The sequence below is a fragment of the Ranitomeya variabilis genome, chromosome 3, assembly GCF_051348905.1.
Source record: "Ranitomeya variabilis isolate aRanVar5 chromosome 3, aRanVar5.hap1, whole genome shotgun sequence".
NCBI classification, from domain to species: Eukaryota; Metazoa; Chordata; class Amphibia; order Anura; family Dendrobatidae; genus Ranitomeya; species Ranitomeya variabilis.
In genome coordinates, this window is record NC_135234.1 from 182,315,236 (window position 1) to 182,331,870 (window position 16,635).

Below are 16,635 nucleotides of genomic sequence, written 5' to 3' on the forward strand. Positions count from 1 at the left end.
CAATATAACTCCAAGTAAATCAAACTTCTGTGAAATCAAACTGTCCACTTAGGAAGCAACACTGTTGGACAATCAATTTCACATGCTGTTGTGCAAATGGAATAGACAACAGATGGAAATTATTGGCAATTATCAAGACACTCAATAAAGGAGTGGTTCTTCAGGTGGGGACCACAGACCACATCTCAGTACCAATGCTTTCTGGCAGATGTTTTGGTCACTTGAGTGTTGGTTGTGCTTTCACACTCGTGGTAGCAGGAGACGGACTCTACAACCCACACAAGTGGCTCAGGTAGTGCAGCTCATCCAGGATGGCACATCAATGCGAGTTGTGGCAAGGTTTGCTGTGCCTGTCAGCGTAGTGTCCAGAGGCTGGAGGCGCTACCAGGAGACAGGCCAGTACACCAGGAGACATGGAGGGGGCCGAAGGAGGGCAACAACCCAGCAGCAGGACCACTACCTCAGCCTTTGTGCAAGGAGGAACAGGGGAGCACTGCCAGAGCCCTGCAAAATGACCTCCAGCAGGCCACAAATGTGTATGTGTCTGCGCAAACTGTTAGAAACAGACTCCATGAAGATGCTCTGAGTGCCAGATGTCCACAGATGGGGGGGGGGGTTGTGCTCACAGCCCAACACCGTGCACAACGCTTGGCATTTCCACAGAACACCAGGATTGGCAAATTCATCACTGGTGCCCTTTGCTCTTCACAGATGAAAGCAGGTTCACATTGAGCACATGTGACAGACGTGAGAGTATGGAGAAGCCGTGGAGAGCAATCTGCTGCCTGCAACATCCTTCAGCATGACCGGTTTGGTAGTGGGTCAGTAATGGTGTGGGGTGGTATTTCTTTGGAGGGCCACACAGCCCTCCATGTGCTCACCAGAGGTAGCCTGACTGCCATTAGGTACAGTGATGAGATCCTCAGACCCCTTGTGAGACCATATGCTGGTGCAGTTGGCCCTGGGTTCCTTCTAATGCAGGACAATGCCAGACCTCATGTGGCTGGAGTGTGTCAGCAGTTCCTGCAAGATGAAGGCATTGAAGCTATGGACCGGCCCACCCGTTCACCAGATCTGAATCCAATTGAACACATCTGGGACATCATGTCGCTTATCATCCACCAATGTCACGTTGCACCACAGACTGTCCAGCAGTTGGTGGATGCTTTAGACCAGGTCTGTGAGGAGATCCCTCAGGAGACCATCCGCCGCCTTATCAGGAGCATGCCCAGGCGTTGTGGGGAGGTCATACAGGAACATGGAGGCCACACACACTACTGAGCATCATTTCCTTGTCTTAAGGCATTTCCACTGAAGTTGGATCAGCCTGTAACTTCATTTTCCACTTTGATTTTGAGTATCATTCCAAATCCAGACCTCCATGGGATATTCATTTTGATTTACATTGATCATTTTTATGTTTTATTGTTCTCAACACATTTCACTATGTAAGGGTATGTGTCCACGTTCAGGATTGCTTCAGGATTTGGTCAAAATTTTATGCAGGTAAAATCCTGACCAAATCTGCACCCGAGGTCACTGGCAGGTCACCTGCGTTGTACTTGAGTTTTATCTGCAATGTAAGGACATGCTGCGTTCTTAAAAGACGCGCCACATGTGAGTTTTCTCAGGTGTGCCGCATGCGTCTTTTACTGCATAGTGGAGACAGGATTTCATGAAATCCCCTCCACTATGCTGTAACATCTGGACGCTGCGTTTTTTATGCATGCTGCTCAACGCTGCGTCAAAAACTCAGCGTTTCCTGAACGTGGACACATACCCTAATGAATAAAGATTTACAACTGGAATATTTCTTTCAGTGATATCTAGGATGTGGGATTTTAGTGTTCCTTTTATTTTTTTTTGAGCAGTTTAGTATTTTCTGGTTAGCTAATAAAGGTATCACTCTGAGAATACTTTTGTAATTATTGGGCAGACAAGTATTCACGACCAAGTAGTGGACAACTTCTTTAACTTCTCTGAAAACATTGGTCCTAACGAATTACTTGGACCATTTCTAGTACATTGCACAGCGGAGTTGTTAGAGTAACAGACTGCTCGCTTGCAGTTTATGAAGGTAATCAATGCATGTTTCTGTCAAAATATTTCATATCTTTATTCTGTTCATGGATTTAATTAAACAGTTCTTAAATGTTACGTTTTGTAACAAACAAAATGCGATCACCACCTGCCATAGCAGCAGCATGCTAAATGCAATAGTGAGACAAAACAAAAATCTAACAAGTTCATAAACAGAGCTGTGGGGAAGGACCAAGCACATGAGAATAACTATCAGTCAGTGAAGTGAGGCATTGTCACACCAACCACAATCTTTTGATGCTTCCATTCTCTTGCTTAATTTTTACAGGGTTCATAAATCACATTCAATCCAAGTCCCATAGCAAAGAGAGAAGTCAAGTTGAATCTTTCCTAACCCCTGAAGAAAAGGATTTGAAATACTTTGTGGATTTTCTCCCTTTTACATACATTCCACAGGGTTTAAATAAATAGAAGGTGTAGAATTTTTTGCTACCAGAAAAAAAAAGTGCTTTGTAATATTCTATTCTGAAACAGTTTATTGCTCAGGTGGCAGAAAAGCTCACATTTTTATAGTAAAACTAGCTGTGGAAGACCACTGCAAAGATTAAGTTCCTCTATTCAAATACAGTACTCTTGCAAAAGGCAGAGTGCCTTAAATGGAGTCTTTGGGGTACATGCCCACCATTAGAGTTGGAGCTAACCAATTAGCTGGACCCAGTCTGTTGGCCATGTCAGTAATCTGTGGTCACTTGGCTGGAGCCCTGACCACAGCCTCCTACCTCTCTACATCTGCAAGGGTCTTTTGATTAGCCTGTCTGGCAGAGTGTCATGCCACAATAACATTGTACTAGGCAGACCAATAAAACAAAGAGTCTTGGCTGCCATCAGACTAGAGACTGTTTTCAAGGCTCCCATCTAGAGACCACAGATCATTGACAAGTCTTGTCCTGAAAACCGATTCACACCATCTTATGCCAGCAACCCATTAGATATGCCCATGATGAGATAAGGGCCTCACTCTTGCCAATAACAGTGACCGCAATAGTCATTGGGCCCATTTCTTTAGCAGGGTACAGTTGTTAGGATAGCCCAAGTGGCACTAAACAAGGCTGGACTGTCATGAGAGGGTGAAACACAGTGCGTTTAGCAGGTGTCCAGCGGCGAAGTCTACCGGAGACACCGATGAGTCCAGTGGACAATGAATAGATGTCCAAGGGGGGAGGTTGGTGAGCACGCTAGTGACTACAATAGTGACTGAGACCTGAGGAACAGAAAGTGAAAGAGCGATAATTACCATAGACACTGTATAGTGTAGCCATAACCTAAGAGCTGAGGTCCAGTGAGGTACAGTCGGTCCCAGGCTTACAGGAGCATGATTGAGTATTCTCAATTTTTCTAGAGACAGATATGTAGCGAGCTCTAGGACAGGCATCATCGACTATTATGCTGCCAGGTATTGAATGCTGTTAAATATTGAACTGTGGCTCTCCCTATACTTGACCATTAAAAGGAGTCTGTGAGCACAGAGTGACTTTTCAAACCAAATACAGGTGCTTGGTGCACCTCTGGTGTGACCAAACAGTTCAGTGCACCTTATCCACCCCCTTTTCTTTAAAAGTCAGATCTGGGAAGAAGCACGTAAATGTTTGTCCACATCAAGGGTGCACCAAGCGCCTGTGCTTGGTTTGATCAATCATCCTGTGCAGACAGTCCGTTTAAATGAGATTTTACAAAACTTGCACAAATGTAGTAAGTGTTACAAAATAAAAAGTAATAATCATTACTTGTCTACTCAAGACTCCACCAGTTTTGCAAGGGTGATGTCCCATTCCTCATTCATATGAATGCTGCATTCATTTAGCATTGGATGACCGCATACTCCTGGGCTAACTTAGTTACATTTTAGGCAAACCCCGCCTTATACCGGGTTGTGACCAGAAACTGCAAAGAGTCCCATTTCTTGACAAATCAAAATCAGCTTTTATTGTTGTTGCGCTTATTGTTGCATCAGTATCCTCATAAGTACTATTCCAAGTTTACAACATAGTTGTAGGATCTAAGGGGCAACGTTTCTCCTTAAAAAGACCATGATGTAGGAATAAGGAGACTTCAAGGCCATGCAATGCCCCCTGGGAGAAGGTTAAGCACAGTCGCTTCACAGAAGAACAGAACAGTGGTTGAACAGATAACAACAAAAATTCAGTTTCAATAAATAACTAGTTTTTATATTGTTCAGAGGGAACCAACACAGAAAATGCAAACTCTACAAATATTGCCCCTTATTGTAGGTAAACCAACTCATGTATAATATTTGCTTGTCACTGAACAACAAAATACATTTCTATTATAGATCATCGAGCTAAATAGAAATTCTATGATCTAGTTATTCCCAAACTCCTAATGTGGTGTCAGTTTTCTGTACATACAGAATTAAAAGAGTACTAACAACCCATGTTTAAAACTGCAGAGATATGCAGCCATCACCCACCCCCTAATTCTCACTACCCTTCATTTCCACTAGATCAGTCTTTCACCATTTCACTAGTTCTTATGTGGTCGGTGAAGCATGTTTAGACCACCTGATGAAACTGTAATAAATCATCAGGCATCCAGGATATGGTACAGCTCTGCTATTGTACGCTGAAAAACCATCTGATGCCACGAACATTTGTTCCTGATGAATCCATCCAATTCATGAAAAACAGATGCTGGCAGAAATCCTCATTGCCCCAATTGCTGTAGGACAGCTCATCTAATGCATGTAGGAGGAACATGAACATGCTCTGGAGATCCGGATACAACACCAATGTAATGTGTCAAATGGTGGGTCAAACTATACTCAAAAAGTATCAATGATCATCTCATTCACTGAAGTAAAAACTGTACATGCTGAGATCTGCAGCACTGAGGAGAAGCAGGGTGCTGCTGGAAAATGTTTTGCAAATAGGACCAATAATTCTCCTATGTGAAGCTGAATGCACCAAGAAAAAACAGGTACAAGAGAGAAATGTGTTGGCCTTTTACTGTATATAAATAGTCATGCAACTACTGTCATTATGGGAATAAGGCCGCGGTCACACTTGCAAGTGCAAGAAACTCGCACGAGTGTCTCGCATCAATACCCGGCACTACCGTTGGCGCTCAGGACCGAGCCACGTGAATTTCTATGCAGCTGAACACTCCGGTCCTGAGTGCCGGCAGCAGTGCCGGGTATTGATGTGAGAGACTCGTGCGAGTTTCTCGCATTGCACTCGCAAGTATGACCCCGGCCTAAGGGTGCTTTCACATTACATTCAAGCAACCATTCAATGGTCCAGTCGGGGTTGACCTCTGAATCAGTTACATGACAATTCTATACATAACAGACTGATACTGGACCCCCTCGCTGTATGTACTTTTGTGAGACACGCTCATTTTTTCACGCACTTTGGGACGCATAGTCAACCTGGACAGCTCTGCTCTATTCGTCTGAAGGAACCGCTCGTACTTCTTATCTGTGAGTAGTAAACTATGAACCTGCATGACTTCCTTTATAATAAAAATCACATCTACTGGTTGAATGTGTAGACTCAAATCTTTACAATCAAGTACAAAACCACAAACCCGAGAGCAAAACAAATTTGTGTTTTTCTCAATCCAAATAAAAATATATATATTTTAAAAGGGAATAAAACTACCTTGTGTGGCATTTACTGAGCTAGGAGGCCTGACTGGTACAACAATAAGTCACACATTAATAGTTTGGGGTGTAAAGCCGTGTACAGAAGAGAGTAAACAAGCAGAAATTTATTTTTGACTTCTTGTAAATTCAGCGAAAGACACTGGTACCTGCACAGAGACATCAAGGCTTGTCCGAAAATCTAGAGACGTTTCCAAGCATAGGAAATGAAACGGTAGTAAAAGTCGTGAAAGCTGCAGAAAAAATGCTGGAGATGTTAAGGGACAATCATAAACATGGCTACTCCACAGAGACCCAATTATTTAAGTATTTTATTTCACAGCTACAGCCAGCCGCAGTTACTAAGTGATGCAGATTTTAATTAGTGCCAATTCTGACAAACACATCCAAGCAAATTTAATCCTAGCGTAAATGAAACGTCTAAGGCAGCAATGCAGTTAACCATATAGGACTACCCAACCCTTCACAAACTATTAAAAATGCTCAATGTCTACTCATATCTTATTCTTTCATCTCCCACACACAGACCTTGAGAAACTGAAACTTCTCAAAAGTATACAAGTTTACAAGCAGAGATTCCAATGATAACCCATAGGGGACGGATAGTTCTTATTCTTCTGGAAACCCATAAATTGTCATAGGCACATTGTATCCTCAGTACATTGAGAGATCACTAATCCAGTAATAATGAATACTCATTAACTAAGTAAAGCCTCACTATCAGGATAACCGCTTCTTAAACGCAGTAGTGCCTCATAGCCGGGGTCCTGGGTTCAAATCCCACCAAGGACAACATCTACAAGGAGTATGTTCTCCCCATGTTTGCATGTTTTTCCCCTGGGTTCTCCATTTTTCTCTCACACTTAAAAGACATACTGATAGGGAATTTAAATTGTGAGCCTCATTGGGGACAGTGATGACGATGTAGATAAAGTGTTGCTGTATATGATGGTGCTATAAGCCAAGCATAATAAATAATCGTACAATTAAAAAAGCTTATAGCCCCCACCAGAAATGGTGGCATTCCAGCGATGTTAGCATCGGGCCTCCCAATGCTTGTGCGACAGTGTGAGGGTATGTGCACACGTAGAATGGTCCTCTGCAGATTTTTCCGCAGCGGATTTGATTAATCTGCAGGGCAAAAACGCTGCGTTTTTGCTGCAGATTTATCGCTGTTTTTGTGTGGATTTCAATGCCGTTTAACACCTGCAGTTTTCTATTGGAGCAGGTGTAAAACCGCTGCGGAATCAGCAGACAGAAGTGACATGCTGCCGAATGTAAACCGCTGCGTTTCTGCGCTTTTTTTTTCCGCAGCATGGGCACAGCGTTTTCTGTTTCCCATAGGTTTACATTATAATGTAAACTCATGGGAAACTGCTGCGGATCCGCAGCAAAATCCGCAACGTGTGCACATAGCCTTATGCCACAAGACTGATGAGACTATACATGACCGCTAAAGAGCTGCAGTACTCTCACTCGCCTTGGATGAAGTCCGTTGTCTGAGGGAGGCGTGAGAACAGGGGCCCATTAGTGGTCATCGACTGGCTACAGAGCTCAGTGGCATAACAGCATCACACAAGCCTTAGGAAACCCAGCATAGACAATCACTAGAACGTTGCTGGTGGGGTGTTTCTTTTTTGTTATTTTTTTAAATGTATTGTCCAGTCTTCTGATGAAAGTCTAAAGTGGCTGTGGCTGAAGACTTTTGAACCAGATTATTCAAAGTTGCCGGTGAGAGTGGGCAGTCATGTGATATTTCAGTTTTCCATTTTTAATAAATGTGCAAACATTTCTACTTTTTTTTTTTTTTTTCAGTCAAGATTGAGTGTAGAGTGTATGTACATTAGTGGAAAAAAAAAATGAACTTTTTTTTTTAATTTACCAAATGGCTGCAATGAAACAGAGTGAAAAATTTAAAGGGGTCTGAATACTTTCCGTACCTACTGTAGCAGCCCCTGTGCTGGGAAACCAGAAATGCCTGGTGCAGTATTGCGGTGCTACGTCCGTCACAATGGTTATCAGAATGTATCCCCCTTTTTATGAGATTGCCAGATTCCACATATTTTGTATCGTAAGGGTTGGGACCCCATCAGTGCACCTCCTTTTTGTCTAATTATTCTAATTGTCAATTTACTCACATTTCTTTGATTAGTAACTGAGGAACAGTACAACGTAGCTCTATGCTATATACCGCTCCAGAAATAATAAATAAATGCACCAGACGTGTTGGGAGAGAACAGATCCTCTTTAAATAAATGCAAGCTAAAATCTATAATTAAAAATAACAGCGCGAGAAGAACAGTTCCCAAAGCCACCACTCATTGTATGACATTCCAAAATCAGGAGAAAAAAAAACAAAAACTACTGTTTCATCAATTAACTGCAAAAGTTCAACAGATTATTTACATTTCATCTTTACTGTCCAATACACCAGACAATCAGTTCATTAAAACATTCATTCACAAGTGATCGGCGTGTGTAAACAAGCCAGGAAACACGGACAAACAAGCAACAATCACCACTGGCAGCGCATCGTGCAGTGTAAACAGGACATGTGATGCTGAACAACAACCATATTCTAAGCGCACAGAATGATTGAATTAACGATCGTTCTATTACAGAATTATGGTTGGTCTGTCTAAGCAGATAAAGGACAAGTCAGTGGGTGTAAAAACACCTTGGGGTTAGGAGCACATTAGCGTTCAGTTTTGCGGTTCCATTACAGGAAGAGAAAAACTGAACTCTTGTAAAATAAATAAATAAATAAATAAATATGCTTCTATCCTATGATGGACACCAACCGTGTGAGAGACTGTATGCAGAATAATACGGGTTCATTTGCTTTCAGTTTTGGAGGCCACCTCTAACAGGAAAACAAAAGTGCAGAATCCTGGGCTTTTTCTACTATGGTAAAAAGTGACGGAACTTGCCACACAGCCTCGTAAATGGAGGCCTCTGACGCAAGTAGAAAAATAAATGACTAAATAGGCACATTATCTCAAATTGCAAGTTATAGTTTCAGTTTATCCTTGGGCAATCCAAAAACATGACGTGACAGCGCCTCTCCCCATAGCAGTCATACCTCCACTGCACTTTGGTTTGAGTCCAGTCATAATTTGACTAAAACGTCACTTTTTTGGGATGGTCTTACAATTTAATAATGAGTGCAGGTTTTTTGTTTTCTTTTACTGTGGTATCAGGGGTGAGTGTAGGACTCGACTGAACCACGTTGCATTGGGACAGACGTGACGAATTTGCCATCCTACAACTATAACCCTAGTCTTAAAAAAGGGGCTGTCCACTAATTTACAATCCACTATTAATGGGTCCAGGGAGATTAAAAACAGAATTAATACCTTCCAAACTGTTGAGAACTTGGAGGTATTTTTTTTCACCTACAGGCTCATTAATAAGCAGTTGTGTCCATTACTGCACAACTCCTTTAAAGGCGTCATCTTCAATTCTTAATGCACTCTCTTTACAGATCTGTAATCTACATTCTATATCATAAGCAAAGATACAAGATACAGATACAAGAAGCATAAGAAACGTTTTACAAGAAGTAATGAGTTTGCCCATTTGTTGTATGCACAGTGCAGATTTGTGTTGGCACTAGGTCAGACTTATTATTTGCCATTTTACAATTTCCTCTGCAGACAATGGTAAAATCTCACAGCGCCTCAGTTTGTAGACATGTTTCTTGCATGTAGACATCTATGTAGGTAAACAGGATAAAACACTTTCAAAATGAGTTTACAATCTGTAAGTGTTGCACAAGGAAGGTTGAACTATAAAAATCGTTCCAACTCATGTAGACTAATGACCAAGATGGTAGTCATCAATATGAGCAATAGTTATAATTGTCGGCACAATCAATGCAGAAACTGTTAACATATGTATGAACAAAACTATTTCTTCAGTATGCTCAAATTATATGCTCCAGCAGTTCATCTAGGTCGTCATAAACCTCACATTCAACAGTTCAGGCATGACAGGAAACATGACACATGGGACAATTCTAGGTCTTGATGGTTTCTCGGGAAAGACTGAAATACAATGACAAACTTATACATTTAAAAAGGTTTCTAGTCACAGCAGATCGTGCGGCCCCTTGATAATCCATATTCGATTGGTGGGGGTCTGATACTCAGCACCTGCATTGATTAGCCGTTATTTGCTCCGATGGGCACCTGATGTTAAAACTTTAGGGTTGTGCCTTGCAGCTCTGTTCAAGGAGTAGTAGTCACTGTTGGGTACTGCAGAACGGTTCCTGTTCTTTTGACTGGGAACAAATCTGCAGTGCGCTTTGCAAAGTGTTTCCATCTGGCAAGTGCTGGAGCAAATAACAGCTGATCAGTGACAATGGTGAGTGTTGGTCATCAATATGCCGGGACTGGAAAGGACATTAAGTAATGTCTACATTAAACCAGGTCTGCACAACATGCGGCTGGCCAAACGATGTTGTGTGGCCCGCACCGCTGCCCAGGAGACGCCACTCCCTTCTTTTAATCAAATGTATTTGCACCTTTCAGATTCAAATTAATTTGAAAACTGGGGTGCCGGGACCAAGCAAGGTTTGTCAGACCCTGCCCTGACGGGCAGCAGCGTGATGAGGTCAAAATGCTGCAGATATCATCACACTACTGCCGCAAAGGCAGAGGAGACATCTGGTACTGGCAAGCACTCCACGGAGGAGCCGAACTGCATTTTCATTTTAAATGAGGGGGCTGAAGGAGGGAAGGGTTGGGTCTACTGCGAGGGCACAAAGGTGCAATAGAGATTATTATGGGGTACTTTATGAGACAATGGAGTACATTATGAGGCAATTGTCATATTGTGAAAGGGGGCATAGTATAGCGAGGGGCAGTGGGGACAAAATGCAGAGAGGCAGTGTGAGAGGGGGGCGATATTCTGGAAAGGGACCATGCAGGGGGTATATTCTGGAAAAGTACTGCAGGGGGGGTATATTCTGGAAAAGGATAGTGTGCAGAGGGTGAATTATGGAAAGGGGCAGTGTGGGGGGATATTTTGTGAAAGAAGCACAATGAAGGGTAATTATTCAGTGGCCCAGCACAGGAGAGATTTATATTTATGGTGCAGTATAAGGGCTCATTTCCACATGCGAGTCACACGTCCGTATCTCGCATGTGGAAACCAAGCTGTGGAGCCGGCACTCAGGAGCGGAGCGTGCGGCCGCATAGGAACACATGGAGCTGCACAGCTCCGCTCCTGAGTGCCGGCACCAGGGCTTGGTTTCCACATACGAGATACGGACGTGTGACTCGCATGTGGAAATGAGCCCTAATGATACTTTTATTTTTAAGCGCACAGTGTTGGGAAGTGATGTTGATAACAGTAGAGAGACGCCTGAAAAGACAAGCTTTGGACATGAAATCTCATCATGGAGTCAGGACAAAATAGGACATTGCAATGCTGTATAGATGCAGACGGTGGTTCTGGTTTCATATTCCTGTACTGACTGTGGTTTTGGCGCCTCACTCGTATACTGATCGTGGTTCTGATCTTGTACACATGTAGCAATCCATAATATGCTTCATGGCTATGTTAAAACTTAAAAATCCTCAAAACGTAAGAATTTGTGAAGGATTTGGTGAAGTTCTGCTCCAAAAACAAAGTTTAAAAGGTAGCGTGTATTCACACTGATTATTTTATTTATTTATTTTTTTAGCAGAAACTCTCTAAATCCCCCTCAAATACACAAATCTTGTTCTAGCGATATATGTAGTCATGTAGTTACACCTTAAAAAAAACACACAAAAAAAACAAAACACTTTCGGCCATTGGGATTGGTTTAGTATGGCAATGTGGCTCTTAAACAAAAAAAAAATAATTGGTGCATGCCTGCTATAAAACCTCCTGAGAAGTTTTCAGTAATAAAAGAAATAAATAAAATCTTAGAAGTGATTCTGTAATCAAATGTGGAGAAGGAACAAAACACAATGGGAGGACATTTGCTAATGCCCCCCATGGCCAAAAGTGTGTCTGAAATTTGTTGTATTTTTGCACATAATGTTGCATCACATTTTAGACCAACTAACTATGCGCTTTAGAAACTTGTCTGACAAGGACCGTGATATGACAGAAAAATAAGTTTGTCTTTGAAGAAAATAGGCATAGTTCAATGTGCAACATGAACTAATTGCACCAAAAAGGTAGCAGTAAAAGATAGGCACAGTAAGCCAACAAATAAGCGGTGGAAAGTTAGACATATCTAAAAATGCAGCAAATTTACCTTCAGTAAGAGCTAATAAACTTGGTGCATTTTAAGGCCAAGTTCACACTAGGAGTTTTTGCAGCTTTTTTAATGCAAATTTTCAGCTACGTTTTACAGTTCCAGCAAAGTCTATGAGATTTCAGAAATGTCATGCAAACAGCTTTTCTGTCTTCAGATTTTGAGCTTTGCATGTTTTTTTTTTTTGCACAATGCAGCATGTCACCTTTCAGCATTTTTTTTCACCCACTGAAATGGAGTGGTGAAAAAAAAAAACAAGACAAAAAAAAAAAAACACACCAAAAAACGCAGGTATCAGGTTTTGTTGCATTTTTTTGTGTCAAAACCTGATTCTATAGAATAGGCCTTTTCCCCCCCAACATTAAACTTTATCAGCATGTACAAGAGACAAAACTAGCATTCCAAAATCGCAGCAAAAACGCACACAAAAAAGCAGCAAACTTAAAAAAAGAAAAAAAAAAAAAGAAAAACCAAGGAAAACTTTTTTCTGCAGACTCTTGTGTCAAGAGATCAAGTTTTGCTGCAGAAAAAAAAAAACTAGTGTGAACTTACCCTAAGATTAATTACAATATACTGCAGGACACATCTACAAATCCTAGATAAAGATTGAGACTTGTATTCCCTGTGAAAGAATAATTCTGGATCATGGTTTCTTATAACTTTGCTCTGTTCCACTGACCCATTACTTTAGAGGAAAAAATCCGTGCTCCAAACATAGAAAGAACAGGAACCACCAAAGCAAGAACTGTGTAATAAAAATTATTATATATTTATTGAAAATAATAAGACAATAGAAAAGCATACAAAATATACAGAAATACAAAAATGTGCACGTATCAAGTAATGCGCAAAAAGATGTTAATGATGAATAAGCTAAATTCAGTATATTAAAAAACACACCAGTTTTGCGTATGGTGGGTAAGGTATAAATTCACAATATAAAAAGGTATATGTATATGTGTGTGCATATACTCTGGTTTATATGCACAGTATGAACTTATGATTTTTTTTTACTTTTTTATTTATTTTTCACAAACTACTTTTGGTGATTGTAAGTTCACAAATGATAGACTGTCTCAATTATTACCGGTATTTTGCTTATGCAATGTATTTTTAAATCTTTTTACTTGGTGTTCATACCCCTTAGGGGATTATAATATACATATACCTTTTATATTGTGAATTATACCTTACCCACCATATGCAAAACTGGTGTGTTTTTTAATATACTGAATTTAGCTTATTCATCATTAACATCTTTTTGCGCATTACTTGATACGTGCACATTTTTGTATTTCTGTATATTTTGTATGCTTTTCCATTGTCTTCTTTTCAATAAAGATATAATTTGTATTACACACTTCTTGCTTTGGTCGTTCCTGTTCTATGTTTGGAGCATGGATTTTCTCCTCTTAAGTGGTTTCCACTAAAATTTCTGCACATACGGTGGTTCTATGGAGATAGATAGATATTCTTCGATAATACCATCATGTATCACTGCTGTGTTTATTTCATTGGCCCATTACTTGCCTAGAAATATATGATAAATAGACAAAGAGGTGTTGCCATTCAGTGTGTCACTTGGCCATATTCGTACACAGACATTGGCCGTACTGATTGGAGAGCATCAGAAAGTGCAGGGACGCAGCCCAAACTGGTGACACCCAGCTGTCTATAACATTTATTTATTTTAAACAGTGGAATAACTAAGGAACACCACAATACATACGCTGCCTCTCCATCGCCAGAGGCACCATATCGCCATCACCTCGCCCCCTACCTTCTGTCTCTTCCCCACTATCCCATAGAATGTAAGTCCGCAAGGACAGGGTCCTCTCTCCCCTCTGTACCAGTCTGTCACTGTAAACGTGTTTACTGTAAACTATATCTGTAACTCTGTATGTAACCCCTTTCTCATGTACAGCACCATGAAATTAATGGTGCTATATAAATAATAATAATAATAATACTACAAATAGAATCCAGAGTTATTTTACTGTAAACACAATACCAAAGCGGACATGTGAAGAGAGCCGACCAGTATGTATTTTCATCCATACAGGATGAGCCCACAATCTGCCCCGATCATGACAGGGTAACTTTCCACTTTTTTTTTTTTGCATGTTCGTTTTGGTTTTATGCGCCAAGCAGTGGCGTAACTTAAAAGTTAATGGGCCCCAATTATTGCATATTTTATAGTGTTGGTGCTTTCATAAAGGCCAAAGAAATGTTTTTGGGCCTGGGTGTGTGCACAGCCCCTGCATACCTGTGATTTTTTTAATGCCTATAAAGAAAAACTTGCTGCAGAACCTGAACACGCGCGCAAAAATAGAAAAAAAAAAAAGAGAAACCAAAATACCACAAACCAAAATGTGCACAATGAAGGGTATTTCATGTTAGACTAGTAACATTATAGAGGGTCACAAAAAAAAAAAAAAAACACTTAAAGGGAACCTGTCACCCCCAAAATCGAAGGTGAGCTAAGCCCACCAGCATCAGGGGCTTAAATACAGTATTCTGGACTGCTGTAGATAAGCCCCCAATGTAACCTGAAAGTTGAGAAAAAGAGGTTAAATTATACTCACCCAGGAGCGGTCGCACTGTGTTGGGCGTCACGGCCCCAGGCCTCCCATCTTCTTACGATGACGTCCTCTTCTTGTATTCGCGCTGCGGCTCTGGCACAGGTGTACTTTGTCTGACCTGTTGAGGGAAAAGCAAAGTACTGCAGTGCGCAGGCACCGGAAAGGTCAGAGGCCCAGCGCCGGCGCACTGCAGTACTTTGCTCTGCCCTCAACAGCGCAGACAAAATGCACCTGTGCCGGAGCCGCGGCGTGGAGACCAGAAGAGGACGTCATCGTAAGAAGATGGGAGGCCCCGGACCGGACCCGGGCCTGGGTGAGTATAATCTAACCTCTTTCTCATCTTTCAGCATTCATCGGGGGCTTATCTACAGCATTCCAGAATGCTGTAGATAAGCCCCTGATGCTGGTGGGCTTAGCTCACTTTCCATTTTGGGGGTGACAAGTTCCCTTTAAACACTATGAAAATATCACTGTCCTGTAACTACAAGTCTGCAACTGCTATTAATGCTGCGGCTGCTGATTACAGGGGGAAAAAAAAAAATTCTCAGAAGAAAAATGGAAGTACAATTCATTGTGTTTGCATCATTAACCATTCAGGGTGCAGACAATAATGAGGCCCGAAGTAGCTAAACTTATTTAAACTGGTTTCCATAGAAACTGACAGAGAGCTTCCCAAGCTGAGAGAGTGCAGAGAGCAGCCCACACCCTCATTCCTCCCCGCCCTCTGCCATCACCCTGGATGCCACCTCCACACAGGACACTCCTGTCCCTCTCTCCACCACAAGGCAAACTGGTTTCTGACAACCACCAGTGTCTCCTGGGTGTGGGTCACTCAGTCTCCATGACAGGAGCTGCTCCTAAGGGTCACCGACCGGTGCAGCCAGAAGTGCATGTGTCCAGAGCTCCCAGAACACACAGGAGATCAGTCCCTAGTAATCATGCCGGGGATACATTCCTCAGGAACCATCAATAATTCACGATTTACCACTATGGAGCCAAGGTGTCACCGAGCAGCAGAACAACCTGTCCTGGATCAGCAGTGTGTACACCCACCAGAACCTCTGGCTACTGAGAAATGCAGACACAACCTGATGATTTTTTCGCAATTTACAATGAAATATTTACATAGGGCTGCCAAACTTAGAAAAAGCAGAATGAACTTTACGACAGAGGCAGAAGCTGGAAGCAGCAGCCATAGTAAACAGCAGCAATGTGCAGCCCTGCCCCTCCTCAGACCCCCGGACCTGGGCTGACAGGGCTCCTCACCTCAGACTCCGGCAGCTCGGCTCCTGTGGAAGGCTCAGGTCTCCGGAGCACGGACTGAGGGTGCGGACTGTCTGCGCTGGAAGTGACAGCAGCTCCCACTCCCTGCTCCTCTCTACACTGCAGGCTCCACTGAGGGGGGAGGGAGGGGCAGCTCTGTGCTAGAGGAAGAATTAACTCCTCCGCCCCCTCAGGGTTCACTATGACATCATTGTCAAAGGATTGTGGGAGAGGAGGATGAAAGGAGAAGAAGGCAGCGAATTAACCTGTGTGGCGCTGGCAATGCTGCACATAGTGCGCAGGAACCAGAGGAGCCCACATGTAGGACTGCGGCTGGTGGGGCCATGGCTAGGTCACCTCAGGGACGCTCCCCATCCCTAATCCCCATCCCTAATCCCCATCCCTAATCTCACTAGAAGCACACTTCAGCGTTTGCTTAGTAGTTTGCATCACTGTATGCCAAAACCAGGAGAGGAACTGTAAGTGAAAGATTGACACCTGTTCTGTGTTTTGGAGACACTCCTGGTTTTCTTATACAAATACTAATCAAAAATACTAATGTGAGAGTAATCCTTAGGTTACATTCCCACAATAAGTTTTTGATTAGTTTTTTTACGCTGCGTATTTTCCCCCCAAAAAATGCAAGAAACCTATTTTACATAATGGGTGAAGAAAATCTAAAAACTCACCAAAATCTCATGGGAGTGTAGCCTTAGGCTACTTTCACACTAGCGTTAACTGCAATCCGTCACAATGCGTCGTTTTGCAGAAAAAACGCATCCTGCAAAAGTGCTTGCAGGATGCGTTTTTTCTCCATT

General features: G+C 42.2%; 1 protein-coding gene across 3 annotated transcripts in view; it reads right to left on the reverse strand.

Moving 5' to 3' along the window:
• RHOC (ras homolog family member C) overlaps positions 1–15,990 on the reverse strand; it is an 82,130-nt gene extending 66,140 nt beyond the window's left edge. Inside the window, exon 1 of one of the 3 annotated variants that reach the window (XM_077294914.1) lies at positions 15,821–15,990. The gene's annotated coding sequence lies outside the window, so the exon portion shown is untranslated. Of the gene's footprint in view, positions 1–5,868; positions 5,954–15,820 lie in introns of those variants that run through there. The other 2 variants (XM_077294913.1, XM_077294915.1) reach the window with 2 other exon arrangements.
• Positions 15,991–16,635: the final 645 nt, after the last annotated feature.